The sequence below is a fragment of the Nuphar pumila genome, chromosome 12 (genome assembly GCF_984573655.1).
Source record: "Nuphar pumila chromosome 12, dmNupPumi1.hap1.1, whole genome shotgun sequence".
NCBI classification, from domain to species: Eukaryota; Viridiplantae; Streptophyta; class Magnoliopsida; order Nymphaeales; family Nymphaeaceae; genus Nuphar; species Nuphar pumila.
In genome coordinates this window covers 2,956,135-2,972,263 of record NC_143260.1, presented here as the reverse complement: position 1 = coordinate 2,972,263, position 16,129 = coordinate 2,956,135, and the positions used below count along the sequence as shown (strand labels likewise).

Sequence of the window (16,129 nt, the reverse complement as noted above, 5' to 3'; positions counted from 1 at the left end):
CCGTCTCCCTCTATCACCGTGAACGGTGCGCGGGGGTTGAGGGTTATCCTCACCCACTGTGAGAGCTCTCACGGTGTGCCTCCAGGCCCCCTCAATACACAGAGAGCGAGAGAGAGGGTGAGAAGAAAAAAAATGAGAGACAACATGAGAAAAAGAGAGATTTGCAGAGGAAGTGAGAAGGGCTTACCGGAGCTCGGCGGCGGCGACTACCATAGGTACGCAGTCCCCTTTTTCTCCTTTCTTGTTCGATTAGAAGGCCGGCAGCCATGGTTGTCAGCAAGTTGCAAAAAAAAAAAAACAGAGACAACAAAGCCGATAGCCATGTTGCCAAGAGAGAGAGAGAGAGAGTAGATTCTGGTTGTCGGCCCCTCTGCAGCAGAGAGGGGAAGGTCGGGAAGGAGTTGTGCCCCTTCCACCTTATACCCTGTTACCGATTTGGGTTGGTACCCAGACCGAACCAGGCAGTCTGGATCACACCCAGTTCGAACCAAGTAAAAAAAAAGGGTCGGTCGAACCGGTCTAGACTAAACTGGTCTGACTCGGTCGTACCGAATCGGACTGGGTGTGAACCCAGACTAGGTCGGTTCTGACCAAGACCGACTTGGCCCGATTCAGTCCAAACCAAGTCTGGTCAACTATTTTGGACTCGACTCGGTTGACCGAACCGATTCTGACTAAATCAGACTGAATCGGGTCTGACAGGGTCTCAGTTCCCTGCTTTGATTTGGTAATGATATGAACCAGACTGGATCTTGATCCAGTTCGATCCAATCAGTCTAGACTGATCCAAATTGAATTGTATGGCATTGCATATTATTATTGATGTTGTATATTTGCATGTTTAAAAATGTTTAAAAATGTTTAAAAATGTAGTTCTTGACTGTGAACATGATATGCATAAAATGACCATGCATGATATTATTGTAATGAAATGATTATATACACACGTTAGTCGTGATATATCATGCATATTATAAAGAGATTTTTTTATGATAACATATATATATTATAATCTCCAAATAACATGCATTGTGATGAGATTGTTATTAGCCTTGAGTCCCTTGAATCTGGTCATGTCATGTGAATTTTATATTAAGATTAGCATGCTTAGCCCCTTAAATCCCTAAAGTAATGACCTGTGGAAAGAGCTACCTAGTTCACGACCAGAGTGCAGCCACCATGAAGAGTGGGTCACCGGTGATTTAACGACGTAGAGACTCAACCTCGTTGCATGATTAATATGATACAAAGTGTAAACCATTGAGAATAAGATCAGTCGTGATTATTGTAATGAGATATGCGGAAATACAAATAGTGCAATAAACACTTGCTAGCCAAGTCCACAAAGGGACAACACATACACAAGAGGCAAAAATATAAAAGTCTCTTTATTGAAAGAGAGAGAGCTCTCAAGCATGAAGAAAATACAAAAGGGTTCACCCCTATTTATACAAAAGAAATGAGAGGAAGGGAGGCCACAAGGACTCAAAAGGAGAGCCACAAAAGGGGGCTCCCATGGAGTCGTTGGGGGCCCCAACGACTCTATGGTGGGGCCCCTTAAGTGGCTTAAAGAAATTAAAAAATAAATTAATTATAGAAAATAAAAAAGAAAGAAAAACAAGTACCCCTGTCGAGTACTGTGTGAAATGACCATAATACCCCTATCAGGTATTATGGTGTATTTGAAGAAATACACACACACACACATATATATATATATATATATATATATATATTTATTTATTTAACACCCCCCCATCCTTTACGGGGAGATGACAGAAAGTTTGTTAAGAAGAAACATGAAGCGGGGAGCGGGAAGAGCTTTAGTAAAGAAGTCCGTCAGCTGATATTCCGAAGTGACATATGGAAGAGTAATTGTTCCTCGTAAAAATTTATCCCGAACATAATGACAGTCCATCTCGATATGTTTGGTGCGCTCATGGAAGGTGTGATTGCTTGCAATATATATGGCACTCTTGTTGTCACAACATAACTTTGAAGCTTCAGCAATATCAACCTCCATGTCATTGAGAAGATTGTGAAGTCAAACTAGTTTCATTGTTGTGGTTGTTATAGCCTGATATTCAGCTTCAGTAGAAGATAGTGAGACTTTCTGTTGCTTCTTGCATCTCCAAGCAATTAAGGAATCTCCTAAAAATACACAAAACCGATAGTTGAGATTCTATTATTAGGGTTACCTCCCCAATCTGCATCAGTATAAGCAAGAAGGATTAATGAGGAAGATGAGAATAGAAATAGTTCTTTATTTATAGTGTTTTTGATGTATCAGATGACCCGAAGTACGACGCTCATATGCACAGTTATAAGAGCATGCTGAAATTGACTTGCAGAGTGAACCGCATGAGCGAAGTCTGGTCTGGTGATGGTTAGGTAAGTGAGAGATCCAATGAGTTGTCTGTAGGGTGTGGGATCTTCCAGAAGAACCCCGTCCTCTAACCTTAATTTGGCATTAATAACCTCTGGAGTCTCTACCTTTTTATCATCTGAAATGCCAGACTTGGTATATATATCTGCAGCAAGCTTCATTTGTAACAAAATATATCCTCTATGAGAATATGCAACTTCAATACCAAAAAAATATCTAAGGAAGCCTAAATCAGACATGCCAAAATTAATTTTCCACATGGTTTTAACATCAACAATACTATTTTGATCATTTTCATTGATAATCATGTAATCGACATAAAGCAATAAGATAACAATGCTAGTACATGCACTTTTAACAAAGAGAGCAATGTCAGTATAACATGAGTGAAATCCTAATTTAACCATGATATCACTAAAACGATCATACCAAGTCTTGGGGGCTTGTTTAAGACGATATAAGGCTTTTAAGAGTTTAAGACTTTGACCTTGTCCAATATTAATTCCAGGTGATGGATTCATATATACTTCTTCATTTAAATTCTCATTTAGAAAAGCATTTTTCACGTCAAGTTGATATATAGGTCATTTTTTGGTTGATGTGACAGTTATTAGAGTTCTGACACTAGTCATTCAGGCTACAGGAACAAATGTTTCCTCATAGTCGATTCCATATTCTTGTGAATATCCCATTGCTACGAACCTGACTTTATATCTTTCTAAGGATCCATCGCTTTTAGTTTTAACTTTAAAGACCCAGCGACATTCAATAGGTTTTTTATGCGGAGGGAGTTTGACTATTTCTCAAGTATTAACCTTTTTTTAGCGCATCTAATGCTATTTTCATTGCTTCAACCCAATGTGGTAGAGTTTTAGCTTGATTATGGTGAGCGGGTTCATAATATGAATGTAAGGTTATCAAACATGCTCGATAATTGGGTGCTAAAGACTCATGAGCTACAAACCTATTAGGGGGTATTAATTCTCTAGAAGAGTGCCGAATGGGGGGCTCTTTTGAAGATTCAGAAATTTGAGAGTATTTTTCGAAGGCACTAATAGGCCTTCCTTGATTTCTCCGGGTTTTAACATTAATATTTTCATTACTAGCACCATCACTTGACGGTGACACATCAAGATTGGACACATCACAAGTGTCTTCTATGCTTTCAAGATGATTCATAGAATCATCATTTATGTCATCAATAAGATCATATAAAAACATATAATCACTTTCATTTGATTTTTTCATTTTTTCAAAACCATTCACATCTTCTAAGAAAGTTACATCTTTTGAAACATATAGCTTGTCATTTTTTAAATCAAAACACCTATAGCCTTTTTTATTTTCCCCATAACCTAGAAAAATACATTTAATTGCCTTTAAAAACAACTTATCTCTCTTATGCAAGAGAACGAAGCATTTACAACCAAAAATACGAAGATGATTGAAATCCAGAGAGAATTTAAAAAGTTTTTCATAAGGAAAGGCATTCTTTAATTTTGAGGAAGGCATTCTATTGATTAGGTATGTTGAGGTTAAGACGGCTTCAGCCCAATTTTTTTTTGGAATATTTCTAGAGACAATCAATGTTCTAGTGGTTTCTATAATATGCCTATGTTTTCTTTCCGCTAGTTCGTTTTGTTGTGGAGTTCTATGACATGATTTTTGGTGACAAATTCTATTTTGAGTTAAATAATTTTGGATAAATATTCACCACCGGAATTGGTTCTTAAAGTAGATATATTACTTTGAAATTGATTTTGAATTTTTATATAAAATTCTTTAAAGAAGGAAAACACTTTTGATTTGTGACTAAGAAAATAGATCCAAACATATCGAGTAAAGTCATCGATGAAAGTGATATAGTAGGAGTAACCCCCTTTAGACATGACCGGAGATGGTCCCCAAACATCCGAGTGCACCAATTCAAAGGGTCTTGAAGAGAGAAAAGTTCTAGTTGCAAAAGGAATAGACTTCATTTTTCCAAAAATACAATCTTTGAAATTAATGTCTTTTTCCTTACAAAATTTGTTTTCAAACGGAAAAAGATACATTTTTTAATAGCTTGGATGACCAAGCCTTTTATGCCAAGTTTCAATATTTTTTTCTTGGACATAAGAACAAAAATAGTTTGTAGGAAGGTTTAGATGATCCATATAGTAGAGGTCCCCCTTCATATGGCCTTGCCCAATCCGCTTCCCGGACCGGAGATCCTGCATAAAGCAAACATTAGATGAAAAATATATTTCATATCCATGGTCGGCAATTTGGGAGATCGAAGAAAAGTTTAAATTTAGTTTTGGGACAACTCTAACTTTTAGAACAAAAAGATTTTGAGAATTTTTTGAGTTTAGAGTTCCAGTACTAGAGATTTTCAAAAAAGTTTCATCGGCCGTAGAAACACAAGAGCCTTTTAAATTGGTGCAAACATCGACTAAGGCATTTTTATGAGGGGATATATGAAAAGATGCTCCAGAGTCTAAGATCCAAGAATACGTATCCGGTGATGATGTAGACGCAATGGCCGCACCCAATGTGGAGGAAGTAGCTTTAAGGATTCGTTGAAGAGCCATGGATATTTGACCAAGGGTCTCTTTGAGATCACCATTCTTGCCTTTATCTTCTTTGGTGGTAGATTCTTTAAGAGAAGCCACCTTAGGTTTGAAAGTTCCATTGAGCTTTAGGCAAGCGGGTTTGATGTGACCCGGCTCATAGCAATGATGACAAACAATCATTTTTCTTCCTTCATTGTAGTTTCCTTGTTTACCGAAGTGAGGAGGTTTATAGGTTTTTACATTGTTGTCTGGTTTGGATACGGCAAGCACTTCATCAACATTCTTACTCATGTCAAGTTGTGTTTCTTCTTGAGTGATTTCGGCAATGGCATCTTCTATTGGAGGAAAGATAGATCTATGAAGAAGTAATGACCTCACTTGCTCAAGTTCGGGACGTAACCCAAATAAGAATTGAAACAATCGATTTTGTTCGATTTGCTTTTGTCTTAATTCAACATCTTCCATAGCAACCCATTTTGGCTCTAAAAGAGCCAACTCATCCCATAGTGGATTTAAAACACTATAGTAATCTTGAATACTTAATCACCTTGTTTGGTGGTTCTAATTTTTTCTTGCAAAAAATATGCTCTTGCAAGATCCTTTTGGGTATACATACCCTTCATAAAAAACCAAGCCTCATTGGCCCGGCGAAATTAAGCTATATTAACACATACCTTGAGTTCGACATTGTTCATTAACCAAGCAAGGATTTTTGTGTGATTGTTTTCCCAATCTTCAACTTCTTTTTGATGATTTTTAATGGCTTTGAGGCGAGCATCTCCTTCAAGAACCTTTTCTTGGCCACCTTCGATCTTTGTGAGCTCCAATCTAGGTTCTAGAATAGAACCCATAACGTACCCCCAAAGTTTCTTACCTTTGAGGTTGTTCTCTATAGCCGAAGCCCACATCATGTAGTTCTTTCCATTGAGTTTGAAGGATAAGTCAATTTTTGCTTCCATAATGCCACCAAGAAGTGACAAACGGGAGACAATAGATGAGAAATATACGTACCACGCTTTTTTCTCTAAGAACCGATGGGCTCTGATACCATGTAATGAGATATGCAAAAATACAAAGAGTGCAATAAGCACTTGCAATGTCTTACAATGGACAAACAAAAGAGACAATAGCCAAGTTCACAAAAAGACAACACATTCACAAGCCTTGAGATAGGCAAAAATATAAAAGTCTCTTTATTGAAAGAAAGAGAGCTCTCAAGCATAAAGAAAATACAAAGGGGTTCACCCTTATTTATACTGTAGAAGATGAACCGAACCTGAGAGAGAGAGAGAGAGGGAGAGAGAGAGGGAGAGAGAGAGAGAGAGACGGCTGTGCAAAGAAAACAGAAAACTACAATCCTCATTAGGGCTTCTCTCTATATTAAATAGAGAGAGGCAAAACAAAGAAATTACAACTAAGACCTTATGAAAAAAGTATTTCAGAAAACCTCTAATAAGGAACAACTTAACCTAAAAACCACCTATTCTCAACACTCCCCCTCAAGCTGGAGCATAGATATCTATCATGCTCAGCTTGTCACAGCATCTGGAAAAATTAGGCCTAGCAAGAGGCTTTGTAAACATATCTGCAACTTGGTCTTCAGACTTTAGGTATTTTGTAGTGATATGACCAGCTTGAATCATATCTCTTACATAGTGACAATCAACCTCAATGTGCTTTGTTCTCTCATGAAAGACAGGATTGTTTGCTATATATGTTGCCGCTTTGTTATCACACATCATGGTCATTGGAGAGGAAACCTTCACCTGGAGATCATTAAGAACAGTGCGAACCCATATCAATTCAGCAGTTGTTTGGGCCATAGCCCGATATTCTGATTCTGCACTCGACCTGGAAACCACATTTTGTTTCTTACTTCTCCATGAAATCAAGTTGTCTCCCAGAAACACACAGAATCCTGTGGTAGACTTTCTATCTACTACAGATCAAGCATAGTCAGCATCAGAATAAGCTACTATCTCCAGAGTTCCACCTTTCTTGAACAATAACCCCTTTCCAGGAGAGGATTTTAGATATCTGAGAATCATTATGGCTGCATTCCAGTGTACCTCAGTTGGTTTGTCCATGAACTGGCTAACTTTGCTTACTGCTAAAGCAATATCTGGTATGGTCACAGTTACATATAGTAACTTCCCTACTAGGGAGGGATAGCGTTTGCTATCAACAGGTTTTGACCCTTCTTCAACCAACTGAACTTTATGGTCCATGGGAATATTTGTTGGTTTAGCTTCCAACATGCCTGTTTCCTTTAATAAGTCAAGAACATACTTCCGTTGAGACAGAACCATCCCTTCACGGCTTCTAGCAACTTCTATGCCCAGAAAATACCTGAGTGAACCAAGGTCTTTTGTAACAAAGTGTTTGTGAAGATGAGCTTTTGTGGCTTCAATAGCTTTCACATCATCTCCTGTAAGAATGATGTCATCCACATATACTACCATAACAACGATGCCAGAGCTAGTTTTCTTTATAAAAAGAGTATGATCTGCTGCTGATCTGTTAAAACCAAAGCTTGACATCACTTCAAACAACTTTTGAAACCATGCACGAGGACTTTGTTTCAAGCCATAAATCGCCTTTCTCAATTTGCACACCTTATGACACTCCCCCTCAACCTCAAAACCTGGAGGTTGTTGCATGTAAACGGTCTCGGAGAGATCCCCATAAAGAAATGCATTTTTCACATCTAATTGACACAAGTTCCAGCCATGCTGAACAGCTACTGAGAGAACAAGATGGATGGTACCCATCCGTGCAACAGGAGAAAACGTTTCAAAGAAGTCAATTCCATATGTCTGGGTATATCCTTTCGCGACTAATCTGTCCTTGTACCTTTCAATAGAACCATCAGATTTGTACTTTATTGTATATACCCATTTACAACCAACAATGTCAGCATCTGCTGGGGAATCAACTAGATCCCAAGTATGCTGAGATACCAAAGCCTTCATTTCTTCTTGCATAGCCATCTTCCAGCGATTATCAAGTGCTGCCTGCTGATAGTTCAGAGGAATGGTTTCAGCAGACAAGGCTGAAATAAAAGACTTCATCTTATGTCCAATTCTGGCATGGGGGACAAAATGAGCTATGGGATATAAGGTGCATTGTCTTGTCCCTTTTCGTAGAGCAATAGGCCTGTTATCATCATCCTGAAGAACACTATTGTCAGTAGAACTTACCTCAGGAGAAGAAGAAGATGAAGGCTCTTGCGGAAGTGGAGCTCTACGCACATATACCAATGGAGGATTATTAAATCTGGAAGAGGATGAAGTTTGGTTCGGTAAGGAGGGCACAGATTCCAAAGGAAAAGGAGGTATAGGTAATGGAAAAGACTCAGCTGGATCAACCTGCAGCGGAGAACCGGAACTAGAGTAATATGGAGAGGATTCCAGGAAAGATACGTCTGCACTGACATACTCTCGGCGAGAAATATGATCATAACATCGATAGCCCTTCTGATTTTTCGGATAACCAATAAATATGCATTTTGTAGCTTGAGCTGCTAATTTATCACGGTCAGGGCCAAGTTTATGAACAAAACAGACACATCCAAATGTTTTTGGTGAGAAAGAAAAAAGTGGGGCATTAGGTTTTAGGATATGTAATGGAATTTGATCACCCACAGAAGACGAAGGCATGCGGTTGATCAGATAGCAAGCAGTGGTAATCGCATCACCCCAGTATGACGCAGGAACATTGGATTGAATCATAATGGTCCTTGCAACATCAAGGAGGTGCCGATGTTTTCGCTCAGCCACCCCATTTTGTTGAGATGTATAGGCACAGGAAGTTTGGGGTTGGATGCCATGATCTTGGTAAAATTGTAACAGATCTTTTGATTTAAACTCAAGAGCATTATCAGTGCGAACAATCTTGACACTAGATTCAAACTGAGTTTTTATTTCAAGAATTAGGGATTTGATAAGACTTGGAACATCAGATCGTTCTTTTATTAAAAATACCCATGATAACTTAGAGAAATCATCAACAATAACAAGATAATACCGACACTGAGTCCTAGTGGGAATCTTACTAGGACCCCATACATCTGCATGAAGAAGTTCAAAAACTTTATTACTCGACTGACTCTGACTCAAAGGGAACGAACTTCGATGATGCTTGCCCAACTGACATGCTTCACACTGAAATGATGTGGTGGAAGGAATCTGAGGAAAGACCGACCGAAGCTTTGACAATGAAGGATGACCAAGACGACGATGCCACTGAACAGGGCTGAATGAATGGTCCAATGCAGCATGAACAGAACCCATTGGATGATGTAGGTAGTAAATTCTATTTTCTTCATAGCCTCCACCAATCTTCTTCCCCGTCAGCAAATCCTGAAAATGACAACCCATTGGATCAAATATTACTCTACAATTTTGTTCTTTTATAAGGCAACTAACAGAAAGTAAACTTTGAGGAAAGTTTGGAGCATGAAGTGCATTTTTCAACTGTAATGAGGAGGATATAGAAATATTTCCCTGACCAACAACCGGGGAGGAGCTCCCATCGGCTAATGAGACTCCAAGTTGAGCCTTAATGACCTTTAGATCTGAAAAAACACGAGAATTTCCACACAAATGTCTGGATGCACCAGAGTCAATAACCCACTTACTATCATTCGGATGAAGATGATTCCCAGTTGAATAGGCAATACCAGCTACAGGAGAACTGGAACTCAAAGGTCGGAGAGCAATCAACTCATCATATTCCGCACGACTAAGAGTGATATTATTTTCATTTGCAGTGATATTATCTTGTGCATTAGTTGCCTCAATAGTAGTAACATGAGCTTTAGGATTATATGACTTTGATGCAGAAGAGAGTGGCCGACCATGCTTATCCCAACAACGATCTTCTAAATGACTAGATTTTCCACAGAATGTACATTGAAGCTTTCCTCTGCCTCCCATACCACGTCCACGTCCTCGTCCTCTGATATTCTGAATATTTCCACGGCCATAACTAGATGGGGCAACAAGAGCAGATGTCTGAGTCACAGGCTGAGATTGTGGCAGAGATATCGCAAGTCTACTCAGACGATTGTAAGCGTCAGCAAGAGTGGGAACATCTGAACCAGTCAACATTTGAACTTTTGCAACCGAAAAATCTGAAGAGAGACTTGTAAGAAAACGAGCAACCATGGTTTGTTCTTGATGATCCTTTTGCTTCGAGCAACACAAAGGCCGGTGAGCATTAAGTCTTTCAAACGCAGCTTTGACAGAGGCATAGTACTGGGCCAAGGTCTGATCTCCCTGTTGCAAGTTATATATTTCCTGTTCGACTTGTAGGACACGACTCACATTCGTTTCTTGTGAGTATGTATCACGAAGATTGTCCCACATTAGTTTGGCTGTATTATAGTAGATCAATCCATCTGCAATATGGGGTTCGACACTGTTCATGATCCACGACATAACTATGTCATTATCTTCATCCCAAGTAACATATTTTCCCAATTTCTCAATGGGTTCGCCTTCCAACAAAATATGTTTTCGACGATGTCCAGATACCGACATCATAAAAGTTCTGGACCACCTCGCATAGTTGGTTTCATTCAACCTAACAGAAGAGCCATACGAGAAGGGGTTGGCAAACGCCTTATACTCCCCAATATGTTCCATTTTGGAATCACCTTTCGACGTTTCAGCCATACCAAAAAAAAACTCACTTGAACAACAAGTGTTCAAAAAAAAAATTCTTCAACTCAGCAGGAAACCACTCCTGCTGTTCCACAACATAAAGATCAATCCAGCATGAAATCACATTTGCTATTTTCCATGACAGAAGAGTAACTTCAACACTCGACACAACAGGGAGTTAAAAAAAAATTCAGTTGCTGTAGTTACCACAAAAATTCCGATCCTTGCTGCACCCAAAGACATCACCACACATGATAAAATGCAGTCGCAAGACACACTGTTAACCAAAACTTGCTGTTCTCCAACATATACGACATGACATCCAGTAAATATCACACAAAATCAGCTTCTGCAAGAACTCAACACTTACGGCCACAAAAAAAAATAAATTCTGCTGCTCCCAAACAGCAGGAACACACCTCGACGAGAATTCAGCACTCACGACAACAGAAAAAAAATTCTGTTATTTCCACCCATCAGGAATATCCTTCGACACCTCATGAACCAACACACAACTCGTCATAGCAGCAGGAAGACTCGGCACCACCAGGTCGCAGCAAACTCCCAACAGCGTAGGTATTCACGAGGAGAGAAAACAAAAGAAAACAAGGAGATACGACACCCACAACAGGCATCCACGACGAGCACGAGGAGATACGACCCCCACAGCAGGCATCCACACCCAGCAGATGATACGACACCCACAGCAGATGATACGACACCCACAGCAGGCATCCACGACCAGCAGAATGCCAAAAAAAAATATTTAAAGTGCTGACCTGATTAGATCATTACTCAGCGTGATCGAAGTTTGATCATGATCATGAAAGCCTCCATGAATCGACTGAGATCTGGTACAGCACGATCACACCCACGTCACAGTCGATATCTCGATCACGCTCCCACTTCACAGTCGATCACGTTCCCACGATCGGCTGTGGCTTTGATACCATGTAGAAGATGAACCGAACCTGAGAGAGAGAGAGAGAGAGAGAGAGAGAGAGAGACGGTTGTGCAAAGAAAACAGAAAACTACAATCCTCATTAGGGCTTCTCTCTATATTAAATAGAGAGAGGCAAAACAAAGAAATTACAACTAAGACCTTATGAAAAAAGTATTTCAGAAAACCTCTAATAAGGAACAACTTAACCTAAAAACCACCTATTCTCAACATATACAAAAGAAATGAGAGGAAGGGAGGTCACAGACTCAAAATGAGAGCCACAAAAGGGGGCTCCCATGGAGTCGTTGGGAGCCCCCAACGACTCTATGGTGGGGCCCCTTAAGTGGCTTAAAGAAATTAAAAAATAAAATAATTACAGAAAATAAAAAAGGAAGAAAAACAAGTACCCCTATCGGGTACTGTGTGAAATGACCATAATACCCCTATCAAGTATTGTGGTGTATTTGAAGAAATATATATATATATTAACAATTATTTCACGATAGCACTCGTGGGAGAACGAGTGAAACATGAGTTTGAGACTAAGGTTCAATATAATGTACTTAAAATATAACTGAAGGATTATATTCACACAATATCTGGGACTCTAGATAACCACGGATGGTTGAGAGTTATTATGGTTAGAATGTAGCATGAACCATGCCAAATTTGACTTTAAGCCTGACCTCCTGACGCTAATAAAAATAGCGGAAGCACCAATAATCCAAAGTGAAAGAATGAAACCCTAATCTACAGTGAGAGAAGAGAAGAGAGGGAGAGAGAAATTCTAGATGAAAGGAGGGTTCAGTCCATCGTGACTGCCCTCTCATTCTATTTAAAATAAAGTGTAAACATTAGGGTACGAAAATACCCTTTTACAAAATGATAATTTACAATACATGAACTGGATCTGGACCCGATCCATTATACAAATGGATCGGGTCAGACATACAATGAAGATAATAATGTCTTCTTTTCAGCCTCCCTCAAGTTGTGCATGGTGTTGGACCATGAACAACTTGTTCTTCAAAAACCAAAATCTATCATTTGTTAACCCTTTAGTGAGGATATCAGCAACTTGTTCTTTTGTTGACACATACATGGGCTCAATCTCTTTGTCTTCAACCTTTTTCCTAATAAAATGTTGATCTATTTCAATGTGCTTTGCTCGACTATGGTGAATGGGATTGAATGACATGTTGATGGCACTTTGATTGTCACACAGCAACAGTGATCGAGCAATCGGCTCTCCCATTTCAGTCAGAAGATGTCTTATCCATGTACCCTCGGCCGTGGCAGTGGCCATCGATCTGTATTCGGCCTCAGTGCTCGATCTAGCAACCGCCTTTTGTTTTCTACTGCTCCAGGATACCAAGTTTGGCCCAATGAAGCTGCAATAACCGGATACTGATCGTCGTTCGTCTGGATCCCCCGCCCAATCAACATTAGCATAAGTAATAATCTCATGGCCCCCACCTGGATCTAATTCTTCCTTGCCTTTGTATACCAGCCCATCACCCACTGTACCCTTTAGGTAGCGAAGTATACGTTTGACTGCCTCCATATGTGACACACGAGGTTCATGCATAAATTGGGATACCTGATTAACCGAATATACTATGTCAGGTCTAGTAAAAGTCAGGTATTGCAACATGCCAACTAAACTGCGATACTTAGTGGGATCTCCATATATATCCCCTTCTTGCAAACTCAATTTCTGATGAATGACACTTGGGGTTGTTAACGGCTTACAATCTGTCATGCCTGCTCTGCCGAGAATGTCCAGCGTATATTTGTGTTGAGTAAGGGTAAGTGTATCATTCTTGTTATCAACTTCTACCCCAAGAAAATATCGCAGCTCTCCCAAATCTTTCATCTTAAATCTCTGATTTAATAACTTCTTCACCTGCTCAATGTGGCTTTTACAATTCCCTGTGATGATGATATCATCTACATATATCAACAGAAGAGTAGTAACTCCTTGTTCATTGTGAATGAATAATGAGTAATCCAGAAGAGACCTAGAAAAGCCATGCCGTTGTATTTCTAGAGAAAAACTGTCGAACCAGGAACGAGAAGCTTGTTTCAAACCATAGAGTGCTCTCTTTAATTTGCATACATATTTTTTGGCGTCTCGTTCTGCATACCCAGTGGGTTGTTCCATGTAGACCTCTTCTTTTAAATCCCCGTGCAGAAAAGCATTTTTTACATCCAGCTGACTCAATGTCCATCCATGTTTAATGGCTAGACTCAACACAATACGAATAGTCCCCATCTTAACAACAGGACTAAAAGTTTCATCAAAGTCTTGGCCTTCCTCTTGTGTGAATCCCTTGGCTACAAGTCGAGCCTTGTACCTTTCGATGCTCCCATCTGGTTTATATTTTATCTTGTACACCCATTTTGACCCAACGACATTTCTGTTCAGTGGTCTAGGCACAATCTCCCATGTACCACATTCATGTAAGGCCTCCATTTCTTCATTCATTGCTTCTACCCATCTTCTAGAGCTCGCAGCTTGATAGAACATAAGAGGCTCATCCTCTTTACTTATGGATGTCAAGAATAACTGAAAATCCATTGAAATTTTTTATAACTTACCCACCTGTCAAGCGGATGTCGAATCCGTGAAGATCTTCTGATATCCATTGGCTGCGAAACGGATGATCCAGATGGATCCGTGTTCGTACAAGGAATGAATGAGGGCTATTTCTCTCGCCGAGTGTACACAATTCCCTTATACCTTGTTGGCTCCAAGTCATATGTGACAGTTTCCTTCGTTTGAGTCTCATTGGCTGAATCCTCATATGGCTCATTTTGACTGCAATTTTCTGGACAGTCTACTGTACCGTTGGAGAAGAGTTCTGAATTTAACCATGGGTAGTATACCTCAATGCTGGAGCTTGAGTTATCAGTATCTACCATAGTTGAATTAGTATCCTGATCGGCAAAGTTCATTTCATCGAAAATAACATTCCTTGATATTTTGACACGCTTACTCAGGGGATCATAGCACCTGTACCCTTTGTAATCTTCTGCATATCCTATAAACCTGCATTTCAAAGCCTTATCTTGGAACTTGTGCCTGAGAGAGCTATCAATGTGCACATAACAAACAGACCCAAACACACATAATTCATGATAATCAAGTTGTATGCCAAAAAGCGAGAAGTATGGTGACTTATTTTCTAAGATATTCATGGGCAAGCGATTTATCACATGAACTGTGGAGTGGAAAGCCTCAGTCCATAATGATAATGGGAGATTGCTCCCGTGCATCATGTTCATCGCAGTCTCAACAATATGTCGATGCTTCCTCTCAGCAATCCCATTTTGTTGAGGTGTATGAGGGCAAGACACTCTTCTCTTTATCCCATTATGTTGAAGAAAATTAACAAAATCACTCGAGGAGAATTCACCTCCTCCATCACACTGAAAATTAAGAATGTTGATAGAGAAATGATTTTGAACAAAAGAGTGAAATTTCTGGAACAATCCAAAAACTTCTGATTTGTGCTTCATAAAGAATATCCAAGTGTAACATGAGTAACTATCAATGAAAATAAGATAGTATTTACTGCCAGAAAAAGAAGTAATTGGAGCAGGACCCCAGACATCTGAACAAATGACCTCAAATGGCCTTGAAGCTCTTTTATTAATGGAAGCAAAAGGTAAAACATGACTCTTACATAGATGACAGCTAGAACATTTTGTATCAACGACTTCTGAACTCAGACTGGACTTAGGAATAAGATTATTCATGACAAGTTTTTCAATGAAATGACGACCACAATGGCCAAGACGACTATGCCAAAGTCTTGGCTTATTACTTTCAGAAACATTAAATATAAAATCAGAATCAAAGACTTGACGTTGGTGAGGCTTCAAGGATGAATAGTTGGAATGAATGAATGAAGGATCTTCTTGGAAGATGTACATGTTGCCCCATCGTTGTCCTTCAGCGAATATCCTCCTCGTGCGAAGATCCTTGACATAAACAGAAGAGGGAGTAAATTCAACTAAAGCATTAGCATCATCAACAAGTTTTGAGACAGAAACAATGTTCTTTTGAATATTAGGAGCATGGATGACACTTGGAAGTTTAAGAGAGGATTTTGACATGTGTATAATGGCATTTCCAGTATGTGAGATGGCATGATGGGATCCATCTCCTGTGACTATGCTATTCTTTCCAACATAAGGTGTAAGAGTCAAGAGCTTACCTACATCACCTGTAACATGAGTAGTTGCTCCGGAGTCGACATACCAAATTCCTTTGTCATTTTGCTTCATATTTAATCCTGCCAAAGCTGCCAACAGTAACTCTTTTACTTCTCCATCCCTTTTAGCCTCTGCTTGTGGAGCTTTCCCTTTGTTTTGGGGATTAAACCAACAATTCGCTTTAATGTGCCCTTTCTTGTTGCATAGGAAACAGGTGGGAATGGGTCGTTGTCCCTGGACATTGGGTGTTGAAAGAATGCCACGACCTCCATAGTTATTTCTCCCTTGGCCTCCTTTTCCTCGAAAGGAACTTCCTCTACCTCGACCATAACTCATTCCCATAGCCAGCACATCTTGT

At 39.6% G+C, this 16,129-nt stretch overlaps 1 protein-coding gene across 2 annotated transcripts in view; it reads right to left on the bottom strand.

The window, feature by feature from the left end:
• Window positions 1–16,129, bottom strand: part of LOC149819655 (glutamine--fructose-6-phosphate aminotransferase [isomerizing] 1-like) — a 64,654-nt gene that overhangs the window by 4,777 nt on the left and 43,748 nt on the right. The gene's annotated exons all lie outside the window — the stretch shown is intronic.